Source organism: Adiantum capillus-veneris, chromosome 28, assembly GCF_014529385.1.
Source record: "Adiantum capillus-veneris isolate H3 chromosome 28, ASM1452938v2, whole genome shotgun sequence".
NCBI lineage: Eukaryota > Viridiplantae > Streptophyta > Polypodiopsida > Polypodiales > Pteridaceae > Adiantum > Adiantum capillus-veneris.
In genome coordinates, this window is record NC_140958.1 from 119,787,666 (window position 1) to 119,804,444 (window position 16,779).

Genomic DNA, 16,779 nt, shown 5'->3' on the forward strand with positions numbered 1-16,779 from the left:
ATATGGATACAAGGTAATCATTACAAGAATAGCATAGCTCGTTTCATAACCTCCCGACCACCCCCGAGCTATCTCAATCACACTCTCACTCTCACTCTCAATCTCAATCTCAATCTCAATCTTGTGCACAATCTCAATCTCAATCACACTCTCAATCTCAATCACAATCACACTCTCAATCTCAATATCAATCTCATGATGGCAATAACCATCATAATCAAAATCGCAACACGATCACAATCCCAATACCACGACACCTTGCACATATCCTGTTTCACACATTGATTTCTGCATCGTCTACAAAATAACCAAACGAACATACTCGTGCAACCAAATCAGCATGATAATCAAATTCAAAGCATCATTTTGTACCATCATAAAAGAGTATAATCACTTCTTGATTGGATGAACCAAAAGAGGTATTACTTGTGTATATTTGTTTGTAAGCTAACCTGTTGCTGCTTGTAGACTGCCCTGCTAATGCTGACAATTTGTTTCTATCATAACTTTGTGATACGAACTCATAATATAAGTTTCCAGGTACTCAAAACGACGGGAATAGGTCTGGTCTTCAAGACAGCATAGATTGAATTGCGACAAACGTCTTTGTTTGGCTGAAAACGCAACTTTTAGGTCGCGACTCTTAAAAAACCTATTTTTGGGTCTCCACTACTTTTTCAACTTATTTTAAGCCTACCCATGCATTTTAAGCTAAAACACATAAATATAAAACATTGATATTAATAAAAACTATCTGTTATTCATTAATCTTTATCAAATATGAGAATATATTTTCTCTCTTAATATTTTAATCTCATTCATATAAGCTTTATCTAATAGACTATTCAACAATCTTTCAAATCGCGCTAAATGAAAGATATGGCCTACTACATTCTTTTCGACTTTAAGAACTTCAAAAATTAGTCCTATTACACAAGGGGATCGTAGCCATTATGCAACACGTTTTCTCAATGTCAAGCATGCTATTCCAATAAACACTTTGATTTCCAACACATTGTAAGTACATGTTTTGAGAATACAAAGCTAGGTGTGAAATCACAGCGTAATGTTTTTGTGGATTCATACTTAAGATTTACCATGCATTTATAGTCATATTTCCATACACATTGGTGGAGGAGCACTCACTACATAGTCTCTCCGGCACATTCAATGCTATACATGCGGATATTGAAGCAACAATTTTTGCACATCTTTACCCAACTAAACTTGTTCAAAGAAGGATTTTCTTCTATTCTCACTCTTATATTGTGCCTACTTCCTTATTAAGTATGAAGTGGTCATAGCGAGATTTGCGGTCGGTAGCATCTTTCAAGCAAAAGATGATAACAGATGTCCAAAACTCTTTGAAGTACTCTAAAGATTCTAGGTCTGTAGGCTTGAGTTGGTGTTTGCCTATTCATTGTTTTGTGCACATTTTTAAAGAGTTTGGATTTGTGGAGACAACCACAATGCTTGTACGTAAAGATGTGCATTATGAAGAATTAGGAAGGCTTTTAGAAGAGGACTGGGGTTTTCTGGAGGGCATGCACAATGGGGATAGGTACCTTTGTAAGGTTGGAGCTTTAGGTATTGGGATGTGCTATTTAAAATCCAGCACCTCCTGTACATACGATTTCACTACTATCGTTGGATGTGCAAGCTTGGAGTATGGACTCTCTTATAGACTGTAGACGGTGCTATTGCAAGCTTTGACATTGCCATGAGGATGCCCAATGATGCTTTGGAGGCTGTCCAAGTGAAACAACGTTGGACTCTCAGTAATGTGCGAGAACTTTTGGTTATTATGGGTTTTGAGGCCCTTCAACAAGCACAATTTTGTTTGCAAGGTTACAAGGTGAGAATCCTTCTACCATATTTTCAATAAATCATAGTCGGTGATCATTGGCTACTTATTGTAATGAATGTTTGTAGATTGGGAACAGAATTAAAGACAAATTCAAGGTGGAGGATGACTGGGGCTTGGATGGAACTATGCTATCGCTCTTATAGCTTTGTAACTCTTTCAGTTTTGTAAAAAATCCCCGATGTAATCAACATGATTTGCTTCGGCAAATTATGACTTTGAATATAATTTTTCACATTGAATGGAAGTTCATTTTTGGTGAAAGTGACTTCTTTTTTTAATTGGGGAAAGTGCCTTCTTTAAAAAAGGGGCCATTATAAAAGAGGGACTGCATAACTCATTCACACTTTTCACTTTCGCAGCACTAGAGCTCCTCCACTCTTTGTCTGCACCCTAGACTAGACATGGACGCCTCCACAGCCTCTGCATCTCCACCCACATCCACCCCTTTGTCATGCTTCATCCTCTTCCTCAAGGACATCAATTACAAAGGGAAGTTGGACCTCCAAACCTTCTTTACTCATCTCCCCGACCTTGATGCCACAATTTCCCTTCACATGGATGCATTCACCGAGATTTCAACGTTCATGGAGCAGCACATAATAAAATATTCCGTATCTATCTCCCCATATGTAGGGATCTAGGTTCCTTGTGATCTTTTGCGCTACATACACAAAGGTGATCATCCATTCTCCAAGTTGAGATGGTTCCAAGAAATTTCCACCAATGCAAGTCATTTCTTCGACCAACAATCTCCACGGGTGCCAGCGCTCAAGAAGCGCAAGTTGGGGGTGGAGTACCTTTCTCGACTGGCAACATTCATTTTCTTTCTAAGCGAGGAACCTGATTTGAAGTAGCTTCGCCTACCACACCTTTAGGCTGGTCCTTTATCAAGGACACCAGGGAGCAGGAGGTTTTCCCCATAAACCTTGCAGTGAAAGGACAGACACTTCAGCTCAAGTACCCCAGGGGGCTCGAGGAGGTGGTTGAGAAATCCATCATTGTGGCTGGTCCTAGTGACACTCTAGTGCCACTATCATTGACGGATGAGGCTATCCCAGAGGTAGAAATTAGTCGCTTCTCCTCAGCAGTAGTGGATGGGGAGGAGTATGTGTTGATGCATGACTTAGAGAAAGAATTTGGTTTGTACATGGGTGAATGCTTGAGCGTGCTATACACCAGTGCCAAATTTCCCTTAGACAGCGCGCCAGATGCCCTTGAAAGTAAGCTCTTGCAACTTGGGGACTCTGTTACTGATGCTATTCCCCAAGAAACACAAACAAAGCTTGATGCTCCTGACAGTTCCAAAGGCTACAAATTCTATGATCCTTCCTCCAAGAAAGTAATTGTGAATTGTGATGCTACTTTTAACGAACAGCTTATGGGAGACTCATGGTCCATGGATGATTCTGATGATACTAAATCATTGCTTCAGGATTTTCCATTTCTTTCAGATAATGAAACTCTCCTATAGAGCATATTTCCTCTTCACAACCATCCATTCCAAATGTTTCCAATGATGATATTGATATTTTTGTTGATCTGCCTACTATTAATAGATTTTGAACATGGCTCATGTCATGTTTATGATGACGATATTGTTGATAATGCTTTCTCTACTTCTAAAGATCCCATTACTTATGATGAAGCTATCTCTTCACCGCAAAAGGATCAATGGCAAGAGGCTATGGAAGTAGAGTACAATTCTCTTATCTCTAAAGGTACATGGATACTAACTGAACTACCTCCTGGTCGTACAGCTATTAAGTGTAAGTGGGTGTATAAGACAAAAGTGAAAGCAGATGGATCTTTTGACAAGTTCAAGGCACATTTAGTTGCAAAATATTACTCCCAAGTAGTTGGTGTTGATTATCAAGAGACCTTTTCACCAGTTGTTTGCATTACAAGTGTTCAAGTTTTATTAGCATTTGCTGTTCAATTTGATTTAGAAGCTCATGAAATGGATGTGCGAACTGCTTTTCTTAATGGTGACTTGGAAGAGGAAGTTTATATGGAACAACCAAAAGGTTTGTTATTCCAGGTAAAAGAAGACCTTGTTGAGTGTTGAGGGCATGGTTTTGGTGGCCTTTTGTACTATGTGATGTGCACTATTGGTGCAAAAGTTTCCATGAAAGCCAAACTATGGGTGAGAGGAGGTTCATTAGTAGACGAGTCATAGGGGGCCATCATTGCCCAAAATGCTTTTGAGAAATATTTTTTGGATGCCATTGGTCTATTATGTGAAGTAGCGAGAGAAACAGTTGCTAAATTTAATCGAAACTTGCCTGATAAGAGGATAGAGGAAGGAGATCTGGTAATGAAGTACGCGAGTTACTTGGATTTTACTTTTCAAAATAAATTCAAGTAGAAGTGGATGGGTCCGTATAGGGTGCATAATTTTTTTCCAAATGGGACCTATCAACTAATTAGACCTAATGGGAATGTGCTTAGAAATAGGGTAAAAGGGGTGTGTCTTAAGCTACACTTCAATAGGAGTTTGGTGCCTGATGTAAACCAGATTGTGGCCAAGGGTTTAGGCAACCCACTTGAAGAGAATTAAGAGCCATGGACATACAGTTTTGTACATACTGTACATATGGCTGTTCTTTTTTCAATGTGTTTGAATGTTCGCTATGTGTTGCAGGTTTCAAGTTCAATAAAGTTGCTTTTTGTTGAGCATGAATGTTCAATAGGGGGTGGAAATGATGGTGCATGCAAAGCTGGTTTGAACTAAAAGTGGTGCCAAGCAGAGAAAAGGGTGCACACAAGTGTGAGGCCAAGTGTTAGAGCTGGTATGTGAGGCCTAACCAGGCAAGGGATGGTGGGAATGCATGCATAATGTGGTTTTTGGGGCCAAAAAGGCTTTTAGAAAGGTCAATTTGGTAGGAATGTCCAAGTGTCTGAATGGCTATTCTAATTCCTAGGAATATAGTATTGAAAGTGCTCTAGAAGCTAGTCTAGACGGCCCCTCAAATGGAGCCATGATGTGAAAGAAGTTAGAAGGTTTTGCAAATCCTAGCCCGGAAGGACAAATGGGGACAGGTGGCCAAAGCTGGTGTTTGCAGATAAGATTGGAGAGCTCAAGTTATGGAGCATAGCTGTCTTCTCGGATTGTCAACTAGAGTTGTAGAGAGAAAATTATGGCCAGTTGAATGTTTTCCCAGGGCGAGTTGTAATAGGACTAATCTTTGAAGTTCTTAAAGTCGAAAAGAATGTAGCAGGGCATATCTTTCGTTTAGCACGATTTGAAAGATTGTTGAATAGTCTATTAAATAGAGCTTATATGAATGAGTTTGAGATATTAAGAGAGAACATTTTTTTAAAAAAAATAATACACTAAAGACGTATTTGATAAAGATTAATGAATAACAGATAGTCTGTCTATGAACAGTAAAATTGAGATTTTTATCAATATCAATATTTTATATTTATGTTTTTTAGCTTAAAATGCATGGGTAAGCTTAAAATAAGTTGAAAAAGTAGTGGAGATCCAAAAACAGAGCTTTTATGAGTCGAGACCTAAAAGTTGTATTTTCAGCCAAAGAAAGACGTTTTTCGCAATTCTGTTTGCGATGCCTTGTAGATGAGACCTATTCCCGTCGTTTTGAGTACCTGGATTGCTCTGTTCTGAGTTTGTTTGTAAAAGTTATGATGAAAACAAACAAAAGGCAGCAGTAGTGTAGTATACACAGGGACAGACAGACATACAACATCATACAGCTCTTCCTGCTATCAACCAAGAAGTGGATTGTTTCTTCATGGTAGACTATTGAAATTGAGATTATGAAGGTACATAATTATGTTTTTTTACTTTGATTATCATGTTGAATTGGTTGCACGAGTATGTTCTTTTGGCTATTTTGTAGGCGATGCAGAAACCAATGTGTGAAACAGGATCTGTGCTAAGTGTCATGATAAAAATCTAACCTTTACGGATCGCTTAGCGATCACGTTCTTATCTTATTCTCGCAGGTATACTTGGTGCAAAATTTGTGCAAGCTTTTCGAGGAAACGAAGGATAAAAGCACGACGGGTGGTGCGTTTGGGGATTGCGAGTGCGAGTGCAAGTGAGAGTGAGAGTGGGAGTGCGAGTTAGACGCTGCATGCAAGCGGACTGAAGCTCGGGGGTGGTCGGGAGGTTCTAGATCCGTACAACGGAGTGTGCCCATATATTTTATTGCTCCTCTGTTGTATCAAAACTCTACAAAAATCCATCAATACAAAGATCTCTTTCTCTATCTTTTGCTGCATATCTCTATTATTCTGTTCCTGTGACATGAGTAATGGGCCAGCTTTCTCGCATTGAGAAGCATGCTTGCTGAGAGATTTTGGGTCTTGACCAATCTCTGGAATTCCATATGCACTCTATGGGACTAGCCAAAATTGACGGCCTATTAAATGGAGTCCTGATGGCCAAGATATTGTAGTCAAAATTTTGTGCCAAAAGGCGGCATATGACTTTTTTGTCTTTTGGGCTTTGGTTTGCGAGCCTAGCGATACCAAAATGGTATGGGGAAGTGAAAACTTGGATTACTTTCTCCCAGAGTCACTTCATAGCTTGATCACTAGATGCCTGAGCACCAAAGTGCAAGTCGTGTAAAGTGGAGGGGAAATAAAAAGTTTTTTGGGAATTTTCTGTGGTAAGTTTTGAAAATTTTGAGGTGCCTTGGAGGGCCATAAATTGGCGGTGCCACATGGCATACATATTTCCCCATATGCACAAACGAACCCCCATGGATCAGGGGGTATATACAAAGGCATGCCTCCCCTCATAAGCAACAAATCGAGAGAGAGGGGAGCTCTCATGGCATGGTTTGTCCATGACGTCCACCCTTGGGGCGTTGCATGTGTGCACGTGCTGACGGGAGTAGCAGTAAGGGGCCATTCTGGCATCCCGCTAGGTGCTACCGCTTATGCGGTGCAGGTCATGATGTGGCATTCCAGCAAAGGGCGGTTCCCATGAGCTCAATAGCTGCCCATATTTTTTGAAGACAAGTGTGTATTCGAGATGGTTGACATGTTGCATTGTCGTGCCGCTTTGTGGCCACGGGATGAAAGAGAAGGATCTACAAGAATTTTTAAACCTTTGACAACCTAATGATCTATGCCATTTTTTCTTATGAAATCAAGTTGATTGAAATATATGTTAATTGTGGATATCGGGGCCAAGAAACGAAGTTCGATGCCTACAGATCAATATCCAACAATGTTGTCAAAGTGCTCTTTATAGACCAAATTTCTAGTAATCAGAATGCTCTACAAGCCTGTCTTTACGGCTCACTGATTGGAGTCTGGATGGAAAAGTTATGGGCAATTTAGTATTTTCGAGGGTCCAATTGTGATATTCTTGGATCCATTTCGAGATATGTGTCATGGAAGTTGGATCAAGCCTAATAGAGATTTGGTTGCTAGTGCATGAGACAATAATCATGGTTAGATGTATGCATGGTTCGGGAGCACAACAAGCATGATAGAGCAAGACAAGTGTTGCACTATCGAGGGTTTCAATGCTTCTATGGTCACAATAATCCTAAATTCCGACGGGATTCATGGCAATGGTTTGGTTTAATAAATTTTCCAGAGGGGTTTGCTGGGGGTGATTTTAATATGGTTTGCAATCCTTACAAAACCACTTCCAATGGGTTTGTTATCACTAGGTTAGAGCATCAGGCATGGGAAACCCTAACTATAGGGAAATGGAGTGACTCGTGGCTCTCCACATACACCTCTCTCTTTGGCTTGACCTTTGATTCACAATCTCACACTTCATCATGGTCTAGACTTGATAGAGTCTACTTTCTTAGTTCTTATTGGCTGCCTTTATCTTCTCAAGTTCATATTGATATTCAACTGTTGTTATCTGATCATTTTCCAATTATGGTACAATTAACTAATGCACTTGATTTACATGCCTTTAAAAAGTATGGTATTGTCAGACCTTAATGGTCACTAACTTACTTCTACATATGAATGTTTTTCAAAATGCTATGAATAATGTGTTGGATAAATCATTGGTATTGTTTGGCTCTTCTCAACCTGTGGAATCTTGGTAGAAGTTTTGTGCATAGATGCAAGGTTGTATCATAAATGTAGATAAAGTTGTGGCAGAGTAGAAAAAAAGGAAAGTGCTCCAGGCTTATGAGTATGTTACATTCTTAGACATTGTTGAATCCACAATGTCTAAGAATGTATCAACCGTCAATGAGGAGAAAATTGCAGGTCAGATAGATGGTGGATAGGTGCTCAAAGAATATGAGTAAGAGCTAGTAGTTAGGGCCAGGTTTTATGTAGGCAACATGAGTTAAGAGTGTACACTATTCCTCTAAGATTTTTTTTAGGAGGCTAAAAGTCAAGCATGCTAGACAGAGTATCCATAGAATTATAAAAGATGATAGGGAGACATTGAGGCTGACCCTGCAAAGATAATGAGGGAATGTAAAAAATACTATCAGAGCATTTTGAATAAAGATGTAGATCAGTCTTCCGAGAGGAAACATGCTATTGATGTGTTTTTATCAGTGGTGGATCCATGGATTGAGCCAAGTAATGCCAAAAGGTTGGAATCTCCATTTGATGAAAATAAAAATATGTGGGCTCTCAAAAATTTGGGGAATGATAAAACCCCTGGTTTCTGTGGTTTGACAAAGGAATGTGTAATGACCTTTTGGGATAAGTTGGGTCCTTTGGTTGTAGAAGCTATCAACCAAATATGGCTAACTCAATACAAGGACCCCTCAATAAAACAAGGAATCATTAAACTCTTACCCAAAAAGACTTTTCCTTTTTCCTTGGCTGATTAGAGACCTATCAGAATGATGGGCATTCTCTATAAGGTGCTAGCAAAGACAATTGCAGTCAGAAAGGACCCATTCTTTAGGAATCACATTCATGAAAATATGTCTAGGTTTATTGGGGGTAGATCAATTATGGATAATATCTTAACAGTGATGTTGGGTATGGAGGCATGTAAAAAATAATCAAAAAATGGTGTTGCATCAGCTAGACTTTGCCAACGCATTTGACTCTATTATCTGGGATTTTGTGGTTGAGGTAATGAGGAAGCTTGGTTTGGTAGAATAATTTCTGCATGCATCTTGCTTTTGGGAATGGGGTCTATGTAATACATATGGATCAATGGTAGAAATTTTGATGTAGTGTTGGTCACCTGCAAGTCAGTAAGGCAAGGTTGCCCCGTAAGCCCATTCACTCTTTTGCTAACTAGATTCAGAGGCTACTGCTGGGAATATTAAAGGTTTGAAAACTGGGCAAGATAATGTGGTTGCACTAGGTTTTGTTGGTGACACTATCACTTTTTTTCAATCTGAAAATTTGAATTTTGGAAAATGTATGCATTATCTGAGTTTCTACTCTATGGCATTGGTTTGAATTGAAATCTTGCTAAATCCCAATTGGCTGACATGTTTGCTAAAAACTTTGAGAAGGGAGGTAGAAGAATTCAAAGGGGCACTATTTTCAGGCATCTCCGGTACCCAATTGGTGTGGATGTTACCAATAGACAATTGACTAGGAAAATAGCAAGGTGGAATTTGTTCAGTGAGAGAGAGAGAGAGAGCACAAAAGTAGAACCCCAAATTGTGTAGAATACACACATGAGATGATGTATATATAGAGGGGACCTGGGTGCCATATATAGAGAAGCCATATATTGAGTAGCTTCACATATAAGCTCAACACCCCCGCTCAAATAAGGGTCCCTAACTGTGGATGAAAATCCCCTTGGGGGATCAAGGGAAAAACCCACAGCTCCATATACACCCACCAGTATATTATAAAAATCATTGAATGTACAAATGGGCATGAGGAGCTACATCACTCCTTTTACAATGAATATTTTATGAGGAGCTACATCACTCCTTTTACAATGAATGTTTTATGAGGAGTTACATTACTCCTATCCTATCAAATACAATAATGAATACAAAGGTTCAATAAATAGGTGTAAAGGCTATCGATTAGCTCGTAATCGGAAGTGTCTCCGTGAATCTGTTGTGTAGCTTGTCATCAATATGGCATCACCAAACATGTCTTCATTAATATGTTATTGTCACCAAGTTTGTCTTCATGAAATCAATTCTTTGATCAATCCTACATAGATCATAGACTCAAAAAACATAGTCATTAAAATTATTAGCATGGTTAGTGAAATAATTACATTCACAATGCCATAAGAGATGGTTCGCGACGCCACTCTTTTGATGACATATATACGCATGACACCATATAAGTATGAATGTAAAAGTACAAGATGCGTGATTATGTGATGCAAATGACATGTGTATATACTACATAAAACGACATTTATCAACGTAGTGATATCAATGAGTATCATCAAAGTATTAACAAAATATCATCATTCTATCAATAAAAATTGAATAAATCATCATGGTATCAATGAAAAGCATCATAGAATAATCATTGTATCAACGAAACAACGTCATGGTATCACCGAGAATAACCATGGTATCAATGAGAAAACATCATGATATCACTGAGAATAATCATTGTACCAACGAAACAACATCATGGTAGCACCAAGAATAACCATGGTATCAGCGAAACAACATCATGGTATCACCGAGAATAACCATGGTATCAGCGAAACAACATTATGATATCACTGAGAATAATCATTGTATCAACGAAACAACATCATGGTATCACCGAGAATAACCATGGTATCAACGAAACAACATCATGGTATCACCGAGAATAACCATGGTATCAACGAAACAACATCATGGTATCACCGAGAATAACCATAGTATCAACGAAACAATATCATGGTATCATCGAGAATAACCATGGAATCGACGAAATATCAGCATGGCATCACCGAAAATAACCATGGTATCAACGAAATATTATCATGGTATCAACGAAAATCACCATGACCAAAGTACTAACAATACATCATCATGGTACCATCAAAATCACTATGGTATCAACGAGAGATTATCAATAAAACAATGTAAACTATATCTCTAGAAGAATAATTATACGAGAATCAATGAACGAGTATATCATATAACAAAAGATCATGTACCAACAGTAGCTCGATAGAATTTGGACGATCATCAATGGCTCGACTGAATTGGAACGATATGTAACTGGCTTCTGCAGCAAAGTTACGTCACTAACAAATATATGATTGATGAAGAGAAAATATAATTGAGAAGTTTTCAGTTATGAGGAAAATCAAAAGCAAAAAGTAAAATTTGCTTTTCAAACATATTCGCAGTACGAGAACGATAACCCAAAATTGGTGCAGAATTTAGAGATTCCGATTTATCACATCGATTCCGATCGCTCAAGCAAATAGTTTCTGCAAAATCGTTTTCAATTAGCAGAAAAACCAAAAAACCAAAAACGAAAGTTGCTTTTAAGGCATGTACGTAGTCCGCAAACAATAACTCAAAATCAATGCAGAATTTGAAAAAACTTTCTTCTGCAAAGCTGTAGACCACATCGATTCTAGTGCCTCTGCGGGCTATTTCACATCGATTCCGGTGCCTCACGCGGGTAGTTTCTGCAAAATCGTTTTCAATCAAGAGAAAAATCAAAACAAAAAGCGAAGTTGCTTTTCAAGCATGTATGCAATCCGCGAAGGATAACTCAAAACGGGTGCAAAATTTAAAAAAACTTTCTTCAACAAAGTTGTAGACCACATTGATTCCCGTGCCTCGTGCGAATAGTTTTTGCAAAACCGTTTTCAATAAGGAGAAAAATAGAAAACAAAAAGCAAAATTGCTTTTCTAGTATGTACGCAGTACGAGAGCGATGGTGCAGAATTTGAAAAAACTTTCTTCTACAAAGTTTTAGACCACATCGATTCTAGTGCTTCTAGTGGGTAGTTTCTGTAAAATCGTTTTCAATCAGGAGAAAAATAAAAAACAAAAAGCGAAGTTTCTTTTCAGGCATGTACGCAGTCCGCGAACGATAACTCAAAATCGGTGCAAAATTTGGAAAAACTTTCATCTTCAAAGTTGTAGACCACATCGATTCCGCCCTTCCTATAGGTAGTTTCTGCAAAATCCGTTTCAATTAGGAGAAAAATCGAAAACAAAAACGTCCTGCTTATGTTGAGAGAGAGAGAGAGAGAGAGAGAGAGAGAGCACAGAAATAGAACCCCAAAGTTTGTAGAATACACACACGAGATGATGTATATATAGAGGGGAGTTGGGTACCATATATAGAGAAGCCATATATTGAGTAGCTTCACATATAAGCTCAACAGAATTGTGATGAGTGACCTTTCAATGTGAGAGTGAGGATTCTTCTGTCAATCTTGGTCCCGCATTTGCTATACTTTCTTCCATTGCTAGACTAGTTAGATAAAGCTCTTGAAAACTTTAGGTCTTCTATTCTGATTTTTTTGTGGTGTTCTTCTAGCAAAGCGTGGATTGCTTGGGATCATGTATCTCTATCGATTCAATTGGGTGGTTTGGGGATATTAAATCTAGAAAAGCACATCATGGCTAGGAGAGCCAAATTCATCAAACATATGTTGAACACTAACACCTGCTAGTCTAGAATTTTGTGGTGGTTGATCGATAAAACAATTGTGTACTTTCATGGAGCCTAGGATTTGAAACCTTGGGATAATCATTCTCTATGGTATGTCTTAAATTGTGTACTTTCTTGGTTCCGACTGGTTGCCTGCATCTTATCAATTATTTCAAGTTGATATTCAGATGTCATTATCTAATTATTTTCCAGTTTGGTACAATTAACTAATGCAGCTGATTTACATGTCTCTAAAAAGTGTGGTACTACCAGACCGTTAATGGTTAATAACTTGCTTCTACATATGGTTGTGAGAGCTATCAACCAGATATGGCTAACTCAATGCATGGACCCTTCAATGAAATAAGAAATCATTAAACTATTGCCCAAAAAGACTTTTCCTGCCTCCTTGGCTGATTCGAGACCTATCACAATAATGGGCATTATCTATAAGGTGTTAGCAAAGGCAATTGCAGTCAAAATTGGCCCACTCTTAGGAAGCACATTCATGAAGCTCAGTCTAGGTTTATTGGGGGTGGATCAATTATGGATAATATCTTAACAGTGATGCTAGGTATAGAGGCATGTAAAAAAAAAATTCAAAAAATGGTGCTTCATTAGTTAGACTTTGCCAATTAAGCATTTTCCTCTGTTATCTGGGAATTTGTGCTTGGGATAAAGAGGAAGCTTGGGTTTGGATTGCTTGGGATCATGTATCTTTGTCGATTTAAATGGGTGTTTTTGGGATACTAAATCTAAAAAACCACATCATGGCTAGGAGAGCCACATTCATCAAACATATGTGGAACACTTACACCTTCTGGTCTAGACTTTTGTGGTGGTTGATCGATAAAACATTTTTGTACTTTCATGGAACCTGAGACTTGCAACTTTGGGATAAATTGTTCTCTGCGGCACCTCTTCAATTGTGCTGGCACACAGGTAACATGTTAGTGACATCTTGAAAAAATGTATGTTCAAATTGAATGTGGTCAGGACGAATCCGATACACTTGAAACTCATTAGGGGTAGAATCATTCTTTTGGAGTTTTGTGTTTAAAAAGACACATGCACTATTATTGGGGAATAAAATAGTAACCCTCCTCAAAAGGGGCTTAGCTCAATAGAACATATAGTGGACTCTAACAACATGGTGGTTGTTTTCTCGATTTCCAGGAGAGTATTAGAATTGGGCAATGGCCTTAGAGAACCATGGGGGATTCTATGTGCTTGCATGTCGTCTTTGCTATGTAACTAGGACGCTACATAGAGATTTTGTGACTTGGAGCTTCCAAATCACTCTACCAATTGGTGGACTTTACCTACCAGAATATTTTATCAGATGCTATAGCCCGAAGGCTCGATTGATCTAAGATGTAACAAAATATGGGGTCTTTCAAAAAATAGGGAATGGTGGTTGCATAGATTTCAAATATTGTGGACTGTACATTGTTCCTTCAAACACAAGGTGTTAATGTGGAGAGTGCTCATTAGGGCTTTTCTCACTGGGGAATTGTTGTATAGGAAAAATGTGATGCATGGAAAATGCATGAGATGTAATCAAATGGAAATAATGAGACACTTATTCATGAACTGTGACCATGTGCAATATTGGTGGAAGGCTCTGTAGGACAAGTGTAGGATGCTTTGGAATGTGAAAATCACAAATTCCAAGCTTGTTTTTGGATAGGTGCATTGTGATAAACCTGGCCTTCAATTATATGTACATGATTTCTATCATCGAAATTATGATGTCCATTAGAATTTGGATGTTGGTTTTTGTTTGGAATGCAAGAAACTCTGTAGTTTTTGATAGGGCCTCATTTGCACTTCCCTTACCTTGGACCCAGCTCAAGACCAAATTGATTGAGGATTATCTTGCTATGCCTACATATCCAAAGGCAGATGCAAGAATTTATTGAGAGGATATGAGATATGAAAAGATGTAAAGTAAACCACAATGTAATATAGAAAACAAAGTTCCAAAGAGAGAGAGAGAGAGAGAGAGAGAGAGAGAGAGAGAGAGAGAGAGAGGGGGGGGGGACGAAAGAAGGAGAAAATTTCTTAGTGTCGTAGGAACAATCCCGACCTTTGGAAATTGCGAAAATGTACTTCGATTTTGGAGGATTGGCCTTCGAGCATACAATATTAGAATTTATGAAGTGTAATGTTGCATCATATTTCTCAATGAGTAACATTTATGCAGTAGCCTTGAGCCCGGTGTAGGGGTGCCTCACATGCATTTGCTACGTTGAAGCATTAAGTTTTAAAGCTCATAAATTCGTCATAGAGCTTGAAGCAAAAACTACAAAGCAGACAAACCGGGCTGAAGTTATAAGGTCTTGAACTGACACTTTGATGTCAAGGGCTACAAAAGTGACTTGGGCCAGATTTTGGTGACTTGACCATAATGTTTGTCAGCAAGATAAAAACTTCATGAAGTTATAAGGTCTTGAACTCAGACTTTTATGTGAAGGGTTACAAAAGCGACTAGGGCCAGATTTTGGTAGCTTGATCATAACGTTTGTGAGCAAGATAAAAAATTCATGAAACTTCTATAATATAATTTAAGGTTTATAAATGACTAGGAGAAGCATCTTTGAGTCCACTGCAAAAGAATATTAAGAAAAACTACTTTTCCGAAAACAAAAAAAATAGTACAAGATTATAATTTCTTGGTGGACATCCCTTGGAATAAATAAAAGAGATTCAAAACAATTGCAAGGCAGAACAAAATAAAATTGAAAATCAAGGCATACAATATAGTGCAAGGAAGCTCTTGATATAAGAAAACACTATTTAAAGGAAAGAGGGAAAAACAAGAACACAAATGTTAAATAAAATGACCCACACACATTTCATATTGCACGTTTGACCATCTCTTGATATAGACATGCATGCAAAGTCTTTTGTATTTATGAAGCATTTTATATCCTTGACTCACTTTTATAATTTTATATCCTTGACTCACTCTTATAATTTGAGATGTTTACAGGGACCTAATTCAAAATCAGGGCATCTGTGGAGTTGCAAGTTGTGATATGAACAGGCTTCTTGTGTGCAAGGAGAGCTAAATCACGGTTTGCTGCAGGGTTGAAGAGAATGCATCAGATCGATAGCCGGCCTGCTGCTATTGGCCCACAAAAGCATTATCCATTGCCCTGCATGACTACTAGAACGTGCAGACTCTCGTGGTTGATCACTATAGTCGATGGAATAATTCGCAGGGTCTCTCTCTCTCTCTCTCTCTCTCTCTCTCTCTCTCTCTCTCTCTCTCTCTCTCTCCGGGTGCTATGTATATGGGGGGGCGCAAGAACCCAAATGGAATACCTACCTTTCCCAACTTCACTAGCTGCTAGAAAGTGGCCGAAGTACCAACTAGCAGTGCTGCACCAATATAGCTATCGCCATCGCCATGAGGACGCTGCAGGCATTCGCCTTGACGGCTCTAGGTTATACTGCACTAATTGCTGCGGGGGCATGAGCACAGCAGGACGAGTTCCTGGAGGCGCACAATGTAGAAAGGGAGAGTGTAGGGGTGGCGGGGCTGGTGTGGGATGGGGAGGTGGCGGCGTATGCGCAGAGCTATGCCGAGCAACAGCGAGACAGCGATGCCTGCGCTGATCTGCAGCACTCTGACGGGAGCTACAGGGAGAACTTGTACTGGGCAAGCCCCGTCTCCATTGCCCCCACCGACGCCGTCAATTCTTGGATCAGCGAGAAACAGTTCTACGATTACCAGGCCAATAGCTGCGCCGCCGGCGAGAATATGTGCGGCCATTACACGCAGGTGGTGTGGGCGGATTCCATCCGCCTGGGCTGCGCCTCCGTCGCCTGCAACAATGGTGGTGGCACCTTCGTCATCTGCAACTACGACCCTCCCGGCAACGTCCTCAGTGAGCGTCCCTACTGATCAAATGGAAATGAGCACTCTAGTTATCCCTCTCGTCCTCTCGTCCATTTTTTTTAATCCATTTTTTAATCATAGGTGGTGTGCCTTCATTGGCTTTTACATAATTTGATGTTTTGTCTCAACTCTTCTCTTCTATCATCCTCGAATGTCACCCTCTTTTGATGTTTTCAATCGATGTTTTGTCACATCAAGTTGCCTCACCCTCTTTTGAGGATAAGGGTACCCCAAAAAATTGCCATTGACTAGCTCTCGTGCCTCACAAACAATGTGAAATGTTGCGATCGTCTTTCACTCTTCACGTTTTTCTCAAAGTACTTGGGGTACATATTACCAATGATTCGAAACATAAAAGAGATAATTATTTATTGGACCAAAATATCCTGGAAATTTGTGGAATTTCTAGAATACCCATCAAATTTCAGAAATTATCAATATACCCTTCACAATAAAGTTATCTCTTTATATCATAGATAAAAGT

At 39.1% G+C, this 16,779-nt stretch overlaps 1 pseudogene; it reads left to right on the forward strand.

Moving 5' to 3' along the window:
- Positions 1–15,300: 15,300 nt before the first annotated feature.
- Positions 15,301–16,301, forward strand: LOC147421189 (pathogenesis-related protein PR-1-like; annotated as a pseudogene).
- Positions 16,302–16,779: the final 478 nt, after the last annotated feature.